The sequence below is a fragment of the Miscanthus floridulus genome, chromosome 18, assembly GCF_019320115.1.
Source record: "Miscanthus floridulus cultivar M001 chromosome 18, ASM1932011v1, whole genome shotgun sequence".
Lineage (NCBI taxonomy): Eukaryota > Viridiplantae > Streptophyta > Magnoliopsida > Poales > Poaceae > Miscanthus > Miscanthus floridulus.
Genome location: NC_089597.1, coordinates 70,857,741 through 70,873,822, shown reverse-complemented (window position 1 = coordinate 70,873,822; position 16,082 = coordinate 70,857,741). Strand labels below are relative to the sequence as shown.

Genomic DNA, 16,082 nt, shown 5'->3' with positions numbered 1-16,082 from the left:
TTCATCGTGGATAATTGCGATTGAATTTGGCGATTTGTGTAACGTCCCGCCTCTCCGAGGCTGGGCCCGCTTACATCTAACAGCTTCTCTAGGATATAGACTGTCCTCACAGACCAACACAGGTCTTTTCTGCGCACTTTGTCCTCACTCGTGCGCACCTAGGAAGAACTTCCCGATCGGTCACCCATCGCTCCAGGCCAAGCACGCTTAACCTTGGAGTTATTTACAGATGGGCTTCCGGAAAATAAGTTGCAACTTATTGGTATGAGTATCCTATTAATCCTTTTAAGCCCTGGGCTGGGATGTTACATCCTCACCCCCTTAAGAGATCGACGTCCTCGTCGATCAATCCCAAGCCAGGAGCGTCCTCTCTTGGCCACGTCCGTGTGTCCAGAGCCAGCGCATGTGCCATGCTGTGTGACCACGCCGGATCCACACCAGCCATGCGCACCATGCCTGTGCAACTGCGACACACGCGCCTGTAAAACCACGAGAGTCAGCTCTGATACCATTCTGTAATGTCCCGCCTCTCCGAGGCCGGGCCCGCTTACATCTGACAGCTTCTCTAGGATATAGACTGCCCTCACAGACCAACACAGGTCTTTTCTGCGCACTTTGTCCTCACTCGTGTGCACCCGGGAAGAACTTCCCGGTCGGTCACCCATCGCTCCAGGCCAAGCACGCTTAACCTCGGAGTTATTTGCAGATGGGCTTCCGGAAAAGAAGTTGCAACTTATTGGTATGAGTATCCTATTAATCCTGTTAAGCCCTGGGCCGGGATGTTACAATTTGATCCACCTTAAAGGTTTTTTGATAAACCCTGCTGAAAATAGAGATTCACCAAAACTTGTGGAAATTATTATTTTAAACCCTAAGTCTTTGTTGGTGATCATTTTCATGCCCCTTTTCAAGTTATGTTGATGGTTCATGATGAACGATAATTACCGTCAACAATGACGGTTCATCGTTCCTTAGGGTTTCCCATGTCCTATGCTTGTCGATCTATAGGTTCAGGGTCCTGGGGGATATGGGTAGTTTCTTTGTACACAGGTTTGGTGCTTGGGTACATGGGAACCTTCGAATATGATGGTGCCCCGGTTGAGGGGTAGGCGGTAGGTGATGACATTCCTGTCCATCTCTTATAATCCTCCACATTCAGGTATCGTGTAGTAGTCTTAAAGTCTCCCTGGCTTGCTGGCAGACCAGTGCTCAGAGATCTCCCTATCTATCTTACACTTTGTTCTAGCTCTAATCATGTAATTTGTATGATCATTAACTGTTCTTTGCACGGCTATATTAGAACATGCATGCTCCACTTGGGAACATTCTTTTATTCTTTGTTTTCCTTTTATCCTTGAGGTTAGCCCAAGTGTGTGTCCACTATCCTTGAATTACTATTTTTACCCGTATCATGAACTGTTGGTTTACTATGAAAGTATGTAATCTTATTCACGCCATGCTAGACTCTTATACCTTGCCATCCTTAGGGAAAATATAAATAACGATACCCTGAATACTTTTGGGTCAAATGCTACAACTATAGATCCGTGCGCCTACGAATATTCTCTGTAATTGTTAAGAACTATCGTGGTTGGTGTTTCTTAGCGGCGTCGCTAAGGTTTACTCAATCTTAGTGATGGTGCTAAGAAATGCCAACAAGCATTTCTGGCGCCATTGCCGGGGATGGACTTAAAACCTCTATACTTGGTGATTGCGCTATGAAATGCCAACAAGCATTTCTGGTGCCGTTGCCGGGGAGGGCATAGGTTAAAGAATCTAGTTGGACATGATCATGATCACATGCATGTAATGGTAGCCATAGTTTATGCAGGATAACTCTGCTTGTTTTCTTCCTATTGTGGATGAAAACAGGATAGTGTATGAGTGGTTTCGACCTACCGGTTAACTACACAGAAAATCCAGAGGCTCTCCTAAGGAAGAGCCAGTCTCATACCACTTCTTCTATCACTCCACCAGCAAGTGAACCAGTAACCCCCGCACCATCTGATACTACTGCTATGGCCAAGACACTCCATGACTACTCCACCCCTGCTGTTGTCAGCGTGTCCATTGGGTCCGCTGTCAACATGGGCAATGGAAACTTCGAGCTGCGCACTAGCCTAATCACGACACGATGGTGAAGGCAAACCAATTCTGTGGTTTGCCTAGAGAGGACGCAAGTGCACACTTGCAACACTTCCTAGAACTGTGCAACACTATTGTCATCAAACACGCCGCATAAGCTAGCATCAGGCTCTGTCTATTTCCCTTCTCCCTTGCAGGGAAGGCGAAACAATGGTTCTACAAGGAGAAGGAAGCTGTCAACATATGGGACAAATGTTCCACGGCTTTCCTCGTGAAGTTTTCCCCATGGGCAGAACCAATGCCCTGAGGGGGATAATTTCAAATTTCTAGCAAACTTCAATGGAATCTATCCCCGGGGCCTAGGAAAGGCTACAGGATTACATCCAGGCATGCCCACACCATGGGATGAAAAATTGGCTCATGCTCTAGAACATTTACGAGGGGCTTACGCCCATGTCGAAGGGGCACGTAGATGCCGCTACTAGAGGATCATTTCTTTCCTCCACCATCGATGGAGCCATGACTCATCGAAAAGATGGTGGCCAATCAAAGCTAGGGGGAAGAAAGAAAACAACAAAAAGGCATGCATACCATCAAGGAGGTAGATATGCTTGCCGCAAAAATGGATTTGCTATTGAAGAGACTAGATGAGAGGGCCCACGAAAAAGAAGCAATGAAGGCCACCGTCCAGTCCATGGACTCACATATGACATGTGAGGTCTGTGGAGAAGTCGGACACTCAGGGAATGACTACCCCCAGACCCATGAAGAAGCATCATACATCAACAACGGGTTCCGACAAGGTCATAATAATTAGTCATGCTTCCAAGGAGGTAATAATAATTATAATTCAAATTTCAATTCGAATCAACCTTCCTTAAAAGTCCTAGTTTTAGGTCAACCTAAAATAAATGAAAGCCTCACTAAAAAGCTAACTTTTAATCACAAAATGCTAGAAAATATTAACTCAAAAATAGAAGATTTATCTTCCACTTTTAAAAATCAATTGAGCTTTAATAAAATGATAGAAACACAATTAGCTCAAATTACTGCTGCTGGTCCTGTTAATAATAAAGGGAAGATCCTGGGGTAACTCGAGAATTCTCTTGAAAAAGTTAATGCGGTGACCATGAGGGGTGGTAAGTCAACTCGTGATCCACGGAACCCTAACAATAAAACAGGGAAGGCACAACGGCAATAGGAGGAGGGATATTCTTCCTCAACTAAAACACAAAAGATCAAGAAGAAGAGGAAATGGCACCGCAAGACTTCGTCAACACTTGTTACTTGTCATTTTTATAAGGAAAAGAAAGCAAGCCATGAACGAGCAATTTGCTCGTTTTGTCGAGATGATAGAGAAGATACATGTGAGCATCCCCCTAATGGACTTCTTACATGTTCTTTCCTATGCAAGGTACATCAAAGACATCATCAACAACAAGCAACCATTGCCATCCACAAAAGTTGTCAAACTTATAGAAGAGTGTAGCACTGCTATACTCAACCGTCTACCTAAAAAGAAAAAGGATCCTAGGTACCCCACCATCACATGTTCCATTGGCACCCAGCAATTTGATCATGCCTTGTGGGACTTAGGGGCTACTTACATGTACTTTCCTACGCAAGGTACATCAAAGACATCAACAACAACAAGCGACCATTGCCATCCACAAAAGTTGTCAAACTGACAAAAGAGTGTAGCACTACTATACTCAACCGTCTACTTGAAAAGAAAAAGGATCCTAGGTACACCACCATCACATGCTCCATTGGCACCTAGCAATTTGATCATGCCTTGTGGGACTTAGGGGCTAGCATTAGCGTGATGCCCAAAGTTGTGTTTGACAAGTCGAACTTCACACACTTAGCGCCTACGCCAATGATGCTCCAGCTGGCCAATTCCATGGTCCACCATCCGAAAGGGATCGCCGAAGATAAACTGGTGAAAATCTAGGGATATTTTGTCCCTGTTGACTTCAAGGTGCTAGACATGGAAACCATAAAGAAATCACCCCTCATCCATGTGTGACCTTTCCTTAGCACCATGGGAGCACAAATTGATGTTGGAGCCAAAGAAATCTACTTCAATATCAATGGCAAAGAAGGAACGTTTGACTTTCGTCCTAGGAAGGAGCAATGCTCCATGATCCATATTAAATACGAGCCAAACCCATAAGGCATAAAGGAGGTTGAGATACAACCTCAATTGGTAGACAACCTTGTCAAAAAACAAAGAAAATAAAAAGAGGCTAGAGAAGAAAAAGAACAACCTAAAACAAAAAGAAACTTCAAAGGTTGTTCCCACACCACCCAAGAAAGGACAAAAAGGTGTGGAAACAAAAGGAAGATGCTCCAAGTCCACCCCCACACCACCCAAATCAAATAAAATGATGTGGAGACCGAAGAAGGTGCAATCATCCATGTCTACTCCTCTAGGTACAAATGTACCATCCTCAAGCAAGAAATGAAGGGAGAAGAGTCTTGCTCATTGGACTTTAAACGGTGAGCCCTTGCTGAAGGTAAATCGGTAATTATCCTTTAAAATTATAAATTTTCCTAATAAAACTATAGTTAATTATGCTAATATAAATAAGTACCTTTGTTAAAATCATAGTTTTTTCTACCATGCTTTATACATGTAAGTTTTGGTTTGAAGTATGATTTCCAGTGATCATACTTTCATAAGGCTTTTCAAATTAAGCATAGTGCTTAGGTTGATAAGCCTACCTTGATCAAATTAAACTTTATGTCTAGTTTGATCATTGAACAAAAACTACTAAGTATAAACATGGGAACAATAAACAAAGGTATAAATTTATTAATATAAAAAATATATATGTAATAAATAACTTACCGCGGAGCCATCACCAAGCAATCTCGAACCATAGGCCTCAAGCTAGCTTGGGGGAGGATCCCCGCAAAGGTAACTTGTATCTTTTATTTTTTGTATTTTTAAATTTTTGTATTTATTTTCTAGCATTCAAAAAAATCAAAAACTTAAAAATACCAAAAATATGAATTCCATTCTCATATGTGTTTTAAGAATGTTTAGTTTCTCCTAAGCTGAAATGATGAATAGTTGCTCTGTCTATAATTCATTTGTGGCTAGGATGTAACTTAGTATTCCCCAATATTTAAGTTTGTTGGCTAAAAATATCTTGTAGCACCCGGTTTTAAAAACAAAACCAGATACGCGCCATATATGAGCTCAGGAAGTAAAATCTCACATATAGCTACAAATAGAGGTAATATCAATAGACAATGATTAATATATAACATACTTAGTATAAAGGATATAACGTTAGACAGCAAACAACGGAAAGACAACTTCGATCTTTAGGTGAAGACTCCAATCCATAGGGACAACTATCTAGTTGGTCACAAGCCTAACTCCTCCAGACTAGCAATCTGATACCCATCCAGGATTTTTCAAAGTATTGGAAAGCAAAGCAAGCGTAAGTACATGTCGTACTCAGCAATATAACATGGGGTTCATGAGGCTCAAAAAGTTGACACTGGTTTAACTACAATTAGCTTTTAGTGAGTCATGTTTTTAGCAATTGAGTAGCTTCAAGTTTATCACCAGCCCATACAAATACATGATCAAGAAAACATAAATAATGAGTAGCATAAACAATTATCCATTAATGATCATCTATTCTATAAGAGTTCCAAGGCCGCTCATGATTGTGAGCATGGCTATTATAATAGTTTTACACTCTATAGAGGTTGCACACTTTCACCATGAGCCATGATTTACCCTTTTTCCCGAGGTAGCTAGTCTCTTGACCCACTTCCAAGGAAGGTCGACATGATTCACTATGAAGACTTTTAAAGGTTCGTCTAACAAGTTAGGCCTGCTAGGTTTCTATGCCCTATGAATGTAGGGCTCCCCTTCCTGATGGCACATTCCGCGCACGCTATACACACAAGGACTGAGGCCGCACTACACCCAACCTAGAGCACCCCCTCTTGTGCCATAAAGGTAACCACTAATAAGCTAGAAAAGGTCCTCATACTTAACTAAAGCTAGAGCCATATAGCACTCATGGTTGTACTGTAAGTCCCAGTGACCACTTATAGATAAGTCCTTAGGGAGAGGAATCTAGAGCATCACAAAAACTATGCTCTAGCCCCCTTATTCCTTATTGCTAAAACCATCTTTTAGTGTTTATTGCATATTCTATTAGTCAAGTTACAAGATCATAGTCTTTCATTGAGCGCTAACATCATACTACCCAATGCACAATCCCATAGGTGACAAGGTACAAGATATATAAGCTAGGATATCCTTAGTGGTAGCTAAGGTAGACACATGCAGTATGATTTAGGTGATTAATGGTGAATAGGTAACAAGGATGATTCCATGCTATACTTGCCTTATATTTGCTTTTCACCCAAAGCAACTTGCTTAAAGAATCTTCAAATGTCATCTTCTGTTCTGCAACTTCTGGCACTCATCTTTTGGTCCCCAGCGCTTATGTACGGTTCACTTCTACTCGTAGCAAACACCATTCACAAAGGAACATACAAAGAAGCAATGCAAAGACAACTAAGAATAGTACACCAATCGTAACCAAAATCTTAAAAAACAATGTTCTAAAAGAGAGGAATCGTTGCTACGGTTACGAGAATGCTGAAATGAAGCTACGATTGAAAAGGAACAACTACCAGGAGATTTGCTTCACAAGAGTAAAGGCTACATGCTTGTTTTATTTTAATTACAAAACCATGTGAAGGATATTAATTTAGTGAATTTACATTTTAATTGAAGAGCTGAGTTTCTAATCATATTTTATTTGCAAATATGTCTCATATCATTTAAGTCATTTAAACTTTACTTTGCAAAAGAAATAAACTCGTGAGAGCATCTATTCGAGTTTATATAATGGGGTTCAAACTAAGCACGTTATATTTATTTAATGAAACATAGTGAAGTTGGTATTAATCAAATCAACATTTATTTGTAAAAGAACGATGTACAGAACATATATTAATTCTAATTAGAAGCTACTTGCATAAACATTAATCATATTAACTTTTATAAAATTCACAAACATGTTACATGGTAAACATCCTAACTAACACGCATAAATTTGGGACTAACGCAAAAACAACGGACTTAAACAGAGCTAAAACTAAAAATCGGCAGAGGATTGAAAGTTCAGAGATCTATTGTGGAAAGGATGCCTAGACTCAATGATCAGTCCATGCAGGTAAGGGCTTATGTGTATTGTCCCGATTCTAAAATCTAGGAGTGAACAAAGAAAGATGGATTCCTATGCAAGGGTGAGGTAAGTATGATATCAGCCATATATTTGATACTCTTTATATTGCAAGAGACTACATGTGTGGATGGCTTGTTAATCATGGACATTCTGCTCTTCAAGCTAGCTTGGCAAGACTACACTAGTACGCTTGCACATGCTGCACAAGCATACATGATGATGGTTCTATCTTTTGGTTGTATGAGTGATAGATGGCTCAGCTTGGCTTACATATATGGAAGCAGCAACAAGCAACGACGAGTGCTCTGCAGGTTTCTTCGGCATTCTCACTGGCTCCAACAAGAGAAGCCGCGTGCTAGTGTAGGCAAATAGAGACGGGACAGTTGGCAAACAAAAATCTATGGATACTGACGATGCCTCAAAGACAACACGTAAAAGCCAACTAGAGAGAGAGGAACGTGTAGAGGGTCTCACCGGTGATAGAGAACAGCTATGACAGCCGGTGCTTTGGTCCATTAATTTTTACATCCGACGGTCCTTTAGGCCTACAGGATCGGCTTCGATGGCGCTCAGCTCGGCGTGCTTGTGGGGCAGTTGTCTCGGCCAGATAGGAAGCGGTAGGCCAGGATCTGGGAGCGCGCAAGATAAACTCATGGTAGACGGTGCTGATGTTGCCTTCGACCAAAGAGTCGAAGGAGTTGGCAGGAGGTTACATGGCAAGAAGCAGAAAAGTCTAATTCACTACATCATCCAAGATTCCTAAACTAGGGGCTTCCCTTATGATAGTTCTGATATGCTTTGCCCAAGGGGTTGGTACATATATATAGGGAGGAAGACTCACCTCCTTCACATCAACTAGCAATATGGTATTAATTGATGTCGCACCATCCACCTCCACTAATAGGCCTAAATAATCATTTAAGCCCATTAGTAAATAAAGGCATGGGCCTTTGAGAGTCGGGGGAAAATTGGGCTCGGATTTTTCTAATTTCAAGATTAATTAATATCATGAAATAAAAATAATTCTAGAAAGTCTAGAATTACCATTTATATCATGAAAAATGCTCCGAAGCTTAGAAAAATCCTGAAGGCAAATTAAAGGATGAAGAACTCAAGAAAAATATTTGGAGCACATGAAAAGATTGTTGGGAACTTGGAACATAAAGATTAAGGTCAAGGAGGTAGGAATTAAATTTTAGAAAGAAGCTAGAAAATTCCTAGAGATAGATATTCGTCTCCTAAATGTGTTTTAAAAAGACACATTTTGCACATAGAAACACAAGGTGCGACCGACATGAATGCAACAAACATGTTTGTACCTTAAGATAAATTTTAATTTAATGAAAATTTATTATTTCCCCATGTTTTCATGAGCACAAAAATACAAAATTAAATCATTTTAGCTCTATTTCAAGAAAAGCAAATTTTACGGTGTTACATATCTCATCCTAAAAACTTGAAAACTTGTGGGTTGCAAATGCATGCTCCTTTTCTATGTTGTTGCGAGTTATGATATGGTACAAATAGAATTTACTATGACTTTGTTCTAAGAGAAACAAGACATCTAGAGTTTTTCAATTTCAAAAATGCTAAAATTCAAAGTTTCTCAATGATTATAAATACCTACTAAGGCCATATGACATGATATACATGTAAAACCTTAGTCATATGCTACTTGTTATTGCATTGAGCTTTGTCAAATTGTTGTGACCCTTGTTGAGATTCTCATCATGCGCCCATGATCAAGACACACGTATACCCACAAATAAAATGCTAACTCTTACACTGAGAGTTACGCAAAAACATGTTTATTCCGTCAACCAAAATAAATACTCCCTACGTTTTTCATGAAGTCTCTCTCTCTAAAATGTTCATGTGCCAAAAGGAAGTATGGGCTATGCTAAAAAAAGAGAAAAAAATATCCATGCTAAAAGGCATGAGAGTGAAAAAATGCATGCCAAAGAGTATGAAGAAAAGAAAAGAAAAAGAAAGAAAGAAATAAAGATAGCCCATACTTTGAAATAAAAGGCATTCATCCAAAAAGAGAGATTTATGATCAAAGGAGTACCAAAAATATTGGGAAGTTATAAAAATTCCACACACTTGCACGTCTTGATCAAAGTGTATGGCTTGCATCTCCTTTAGGTCCGGTTTTTTACTTAGCAAAATATGTGGTGCAAGTATGCCCCACTTTCATACCTACCCAAAGCTCCACTCAAAGCCTTTAGTGGTAGGATATGAAAAAGAAGGCAAAATAACAAATGCCTTGGTGAGGTTTCATACACATTGAGCGATCGAGAGAATCATTTGAGGAACATACATTTATTTTACAAAATTCATAAAACCTCCGGATAGATGGTTAATTGAGGAATGAATGATTGGTGATTCTGTTATAACTGTTCTATCTTGCAACCGCCCAAGAACTTGGAAAAGCTATACACCCCACAGGAATCAAGGTAAAGGGTGGATAAAAATGCTGACTTATTGGAATTGCGGAAGAATACTTTGTTATAGACATGGGATGGCACTTATGAAATATATTCCGCATAGTAGCAACTCCTGATCAACAACAAAGTACTTAGCTACTTGCTCAGGACAAGCAAAGGTTAAGCTTGGGGGATTTGTTGGCGGTCCTTAGCAACAATATCTGACCGCCAATTACTATCCAAAACAGAAGAAATAAACAAACTTTTGACACATATGCATTTTCTTTTGACATAGTTCCATTTGTATTGGAAGAAACTTATTTTGTAGGGCACACATTCGAATACAAGTGGAAAACAAAGCAGAATGTGTAATCCAAAAAGCATAATGTAGATCCTACATCAAAGAACCAAGCAAAGGCCCACTCCAATGAAGAATTTGGGCTAAGCACCAAAGTGGGAGGGGCCTAGGGCCACCTAGGAACTGACCATACGATGGCGGTCATGAGGTGGCCACACCCTAGTGGCTAGCTCCTAGGCCCGACTTCCTCTGGCAGTTGCATGGTGGCATGCAATGTCGGTCCACGGTGGTTTCCAAAAGTACCTGCACCAAACCGACCATGGATTTTGTATAAATAGGAGGGTAGTTCTCACCTTTCACACACACCTCATTTGGAGCCTCAACCTCACTACCACACTCTTGTACTCTTTTAGTTTTTAATAGCATTTGTGAGCTAGGCAAGAGCTATCAAGGAGAGCTTGGCTCCTTGGAAGAAAGGACCTTTGGTATGAATAATAAAATGAGTTCTTCCAAAGCCTTGTTGTCATTTCATCATAGTAGTGCATATGAACTAGACTATAGTTTTCATGTTATATTCTTGGCATATGAACTAGTATATAGTTTGTATATTATGATTTTAACATGTGCACCTTTATGCTTAACCATTCATATGACTTGTATGGTTAGAAGTAGAGCTAGGTTGAGGTGACGGTTTGTCATTTCTTCAGGTTTGCCCATGTCCTATGCTTGTCAATCCATAGGGTCGAAGTCCTGGGGATATGGGTAGTTTGTTTGTACATGGGCGTGGTGCTTGAGTACACGAGAACCTTCGGATATGATGGTGCCCCTCGGTTGAGGGGTAGGCAACTAGGTGGTGACAGCCCTATCCATCGCTTGTAATCTCCCATGTTCGGGTATCATGTAGGAGTCTTAAGGTCTCCCTGGCTTGCTAGCAGACTAGTGCTCGGAGATCTCCCTATTCATCTTACACTTAGTTCTAGCTCCAATCATGTAATTTGTATGATCATTAACTGTTCTTTGCATGGCTATATTAGAACATGCCTGCTTCGCTTAGGAACATTCTTGTATTCTTTATTTTCCTTTTATCCATGAGGTTGGCCCAAGTGTGTGTCCACTATCCTTGAATTACCATTTTTACCCCTGTTAGGAACTGTTGGTTTACTATGCAAGAATGTAATCTTATTCATGCCATGCTAGACTCTTATACCTTGCCCTCCTTTGGGAAAATATAAATAACGACACCCTGAATACTTTCGAGTGAAATGTTACAACGATAGATCCGTGCACTCAGGGACATTCTCTGTAATCGTTAAGAACTATCATGGTTGGTGTTTCCTGGCAGCATCGCTAAAGTTTAATCAATCTTAGTGATGGTGCTAAGAAATACCAACAAGCATTTCTGGCACTGTTGCCAGGGATGGACTTAAAACCTCCATACTTGGTGATTGCGCTAAGAAATACCAACACCTACTCCAATTTAGATACATTCTTTTAATCTTTATTCTTTTTTTTATCTTTATCCTTGAGATTGGCTTGAGTGTGTGTGTCATACTATTGAATATTTATCTTGACTTATCCCTGTTATGAACTTTGGTCTATTATATAGTCATGTTATCTTGACTATTTCCCTAATAGAGACTTTTACACCATGCCTTCCTTTGGGAAAATATAAATGAACGATACCCGAATACTTCCAGATGAAATGCTACAACGATATATTCGTGCGCTTGCATAATATTTCTAGATGTGTTCAGAAATATCGTCACATCATTTTCTAGTGCCACTGCTAGGAAACACAAATCCTAGTGGTGACACTAAGAAATGCCAACAAGCATTTCTGGCGCCGTTGCCGGGGATGGACTTAAAAACACCATAGTTGGTGATTGCGTTTAGAAATGCCAACAAGCATTTCTGGCGCCATTACCGGGGAAGGCACTGGTTAAAAGAATCTATTAGGACATGTTCATGATAATATGCATGTGTAGTGTCGCACCCGATTTTAAGAACAAAACCAGATACACACCATATGTGAGCCCAGGAAGTCAAATCTCACATATAGTTACAAATAAGGGTAATATTAATAAACAACGCTCAATATCTAACGTACTTAGTATAAAGAATATAACCTTAGATAGCAAACAATAGAAAGACAACTCCGATCTTTGAGTGAAGACTCCAATTCACCAGGGACAACTGACTGGTTGATCACAAGCCTAATTCCTCCAAACTCTAGCAATCTGGTACCCATCCAGGATTTTCATCCAAATATTTGAAAAGTAAAGCAAGCGTAAGTACATGTCTTACTCAACAAATATAACATGGGGTTCATAAGGCTCAAAAGGCTGACACTAGTTAACTGTGATTAGCTTTTAATGAGTCATGATTTTTGCAATTGAGTAGCAACAAGTTTATCACAAGCCCATATAAACACATGATCGGGTAAACATGAATAATGAATAGCATAAACAATAATCATTAATGAGCATCTTCATCATCCGTATCATTAGTGTTCATCATCTATTTCGTAAGGGTCCAAGGCCACTCGTGACCATGAGCATGGCTGATATACCAGTTTTACACTCTATAGAGGTTGTACACTTTCACTGTGAGTCATGATTTACCCTTTCGCCTGAGGTGATGAACCTCTGGACCCACTACCAAGGAAGGTGGGCAGGGTTCACTATGAAGCCTTTCAAAGGTTCATCTAACAAGTTAGGGCCGTTAGGTTTCTATGCCCTATGAATGCAGAGCTCCCCTTCCGACAGGCCCAATAATGCGTAGCCTATACACTGATGGACAAAGGCCACACTATATCCAACCTGAAACACACCCCTTTTGTGCCATAAAGGTAACCTCTAACAAGCTAAAAAAGATCCTCATACTGAGCTAAAGCCAGAGCCATGTAGCCCTCACTACTGTACTATAAGTCCCGGATGATCACTTACAGATAAGTCCTTAGGGAGAGGAATCTAGAGCACCATAAAATAGCCCAATGCTCTAGCCTCCTTATTCCATGTTGCTAAAAGGCAACTTTTAGTGTTTATTGCATATACCATTAGTCAAGTTACAAGATCATGGCTTTAGTTGAGCACTAGCATCATACTACCCAATGCAATACCCCATAGGTATCAAGGTACAAGGTAACAAAGTACTAGGGAATCCTTAGTGGTAATCAAGGTAGACACATGCAGTATGATAAGTGATTAATGGTGTATAGGACAACAAGGAAGATCCCATGCTATACTTGCCTTAAACTCAAATCCTTCTTCTATTGAATTGTAACCTCCAAAGGACTTCTTCTAGATCACCAACTTCTTTTATACTACCAATGCAAAGCTCACCGACTGGACATGATCATAAAGCACCACACAAGCATCCATGCAATCATATATGAAGCAAATAATAGATCTAAATTAGAACAATACACTAAACATATGAATCAACAAGTAAAATGGTTTTAAAGATGTTCTACACGTCGCTACAAACACACAGACATGAAAAGCACGCTAATCGAAACTACGGTTGTAAAGAAATGACTACAGGGCAAACTGACATGTGAGAACATCTAATCAAATTTGATGTGTGCTTAGACTAAACATATTATAATTTAGAAACATAGTTATGTTAGCAACTAGTCATGTTAAAACTTATTTGCAAAAGAGCATTGTATATAATTATGTTGCTTTTATTTATAAAAACTAGCTGCATGCATATTAATCAAATTAATATTTAAGCACATATATAAAAGTCACTAGACCTGAAAAATGATGACACTAGCATGTAGATCACATCAATAAGAATCTAATGCAATTGGAATGACTCAAAACAGACTTAAAACGAATATACGACGATGATATTATGAACTGGTGGTAATTTTGTAATTACCTCGTCTTCATCCTTTGGCCTCCCATACAGCCACCACACGGCCATGGAAACAGTAGCTGCACAGGGGTGGGCTCGACTTGTTGCACGAAGGAGAGGATGGCCGGGCTAGGTAGCGTGGCGACGACGGCTACGACGAGAAAAGGAGGAGAAAAATCTAATTCACTACACGAGGGATTTCCCAAACTAGGGGCTCCCCTTATGGTAGTTTTGGTGTGCTTTGCCCAAGGGGTTGGTACATATTTATAGGGAGAAAAATTTCCCACATCTATATCAACTAGCAATATGGTACTAATTGATGTTGCACCCTCCACATTTACTAATGGGCCTAAATACTCATTAAAGCCCATTAGCAAATAAATGCATGGGCCTTTAGGATTTATTAGGATTATTGCACATGGGCTTTGAGCGTTGGGAAAAATGAGACATTTATTATTTTTGGAATTAATTAATTTCGTGGATAAAATAATTCCAGAAAAATCTAGAATTATTATTTAAGCCACGAAAAATACTCTGAAAGCTCTAAAAATTCAGGGAAAATTCCCAGAGACATTGTGGAACATGAGGAACCCAAATACAGTATTTGGAGCCAATGATAAGATAATTTTGAGCATCTAAAAATTAAATTATGCTCACAGACAAGTAGAAACAAGTTACAAAAAAAGCTAGAAAATTTCCCGAAAAGTTTGTAGAAATTGATTTACGGACGAGGAACTGAAATGAGTGATTTGCGTTACAAAGAAAAGATTTTAGGAAGCTCCCAATGAAAACTTGAGCAGAGAAACAAAGAATTTGATTGTAGAAAAAGATAAAGGCGTGCCGGAGAAGAAAAATCGACCTTACTAAAGCATTTTAAAGACTTTGCTCACTCTCAACACACAAAGAAGTAACAAGCAAACATCACATCATCCAAACACCCGTCAAAATTAGAAAACTTTGAAAATTCACATTTTTTCTATAACTAAATTTGCGCTAGCTCAAACTAAACTTGGTAAATTTTATCCAAATATTGAAATAATTCATTTTATTTAGTGTTTTCTATGCACAACCCAAAATCAAAAATTTTGGGGTGTGACATGTAGTAGCCATTGCTCATAACAAGATAACTTTGCTTGTTTCCTCCTGTTGTGGATGAAAATAGGATATTATTAGACTAGTTTGATTTGCCGACAAGCTTCACTGAAAATCCGGAGGCACTCCTAAGGAAGAATCGGTCCCATACTGTTTCCTCTTTTGCCACTCCGCTGATAAACAAACCAGTCACCCTTGCACCATCCGCTACTACCGCTATGGCCCAAAAGTCGCTCTGCGAGTACTCCATCCACGCTATTGCCAATGTGCCCATTGGACCCGTTGTCAACATCGGTAATGGCAACTTTGAACTCAGGACCAGGCTGATCACGATGGTGTAGGCAAACCCTTTTTGTGGTTTGCCTAGCGAGGACGTGAATGCACATCTTCAACACTTCCTCGAGCTGTGCGACACTATCATCATAAAGGATGTCACACCAGAGAACATCAGGCTCCATCTATTTCCCTTCTCCCTCATGGGGAAGGCAAAGAAGTGGTTCTACAAGGAGAAGGAAGCTGTCAACACGTGGGCTAAATGTTCCACGACGTTCCTTGCAAAATTCTTCCCCATGGGCAAAACCAACACCCTAAGGGGAAGAATTTCAAATTTCTAGCAGAATTCCATGGAATCTATTCTCGAGGCATGGGAGAGGCTGTAGGAATACATCCAAGAATACCCACACCACAAGATAGAACAATTGGCTCGTTCTCTAGAACTTGTATGATGGGTAAACACCCATATCAAGGGATCACATCGATGCCACTACTGCAGGAGCCTTCCTCTCACTCACCATCAATGGAGCTACAGCTCTCATTAAGAAAATGGTATCCAATCAATGGTGGGGTGATGAGAGGCTCTGAGATGAACAACAAAAAGGCATTCATACCATGAAGGAGATGGATATGCTTGCTGCAAAAATGGACCATCTAATAAAAAGTCTTGATGAGCGTGCCTAGAAGGAGGCAATATACGACACTGTGAAGGCCATGGACTTGCATATGACATGGGAGGTCTATGGTGAAAGTGGACATTCATGGAACAATTGCCCTGAGACCCATGAGGATGACGCCTACATCAACAGAAGTGTTGTG

The 16,082-nt window shown here is 40.1% G+C and overlaps 1 non-coding gene across 1 annotated transcript; it reads right to left on the bottom strand.

Moving 5' to 3' along the window:
* Positions 1–15,574: 15,574 nt before the first annotated feature.
* On the bottom strand, positions 15,575–15,681 carry LOC136524914 (small nucleolar RNA R71). The gene has a single exon (XR_010776262.1). It is a non-coding gene; the product is annotated as a small nucleolar RNA R71 (small nucleolar RNA).
* Between the last annotated feature and the right edge of the window lie 401 nt (positions 15,682–16,082).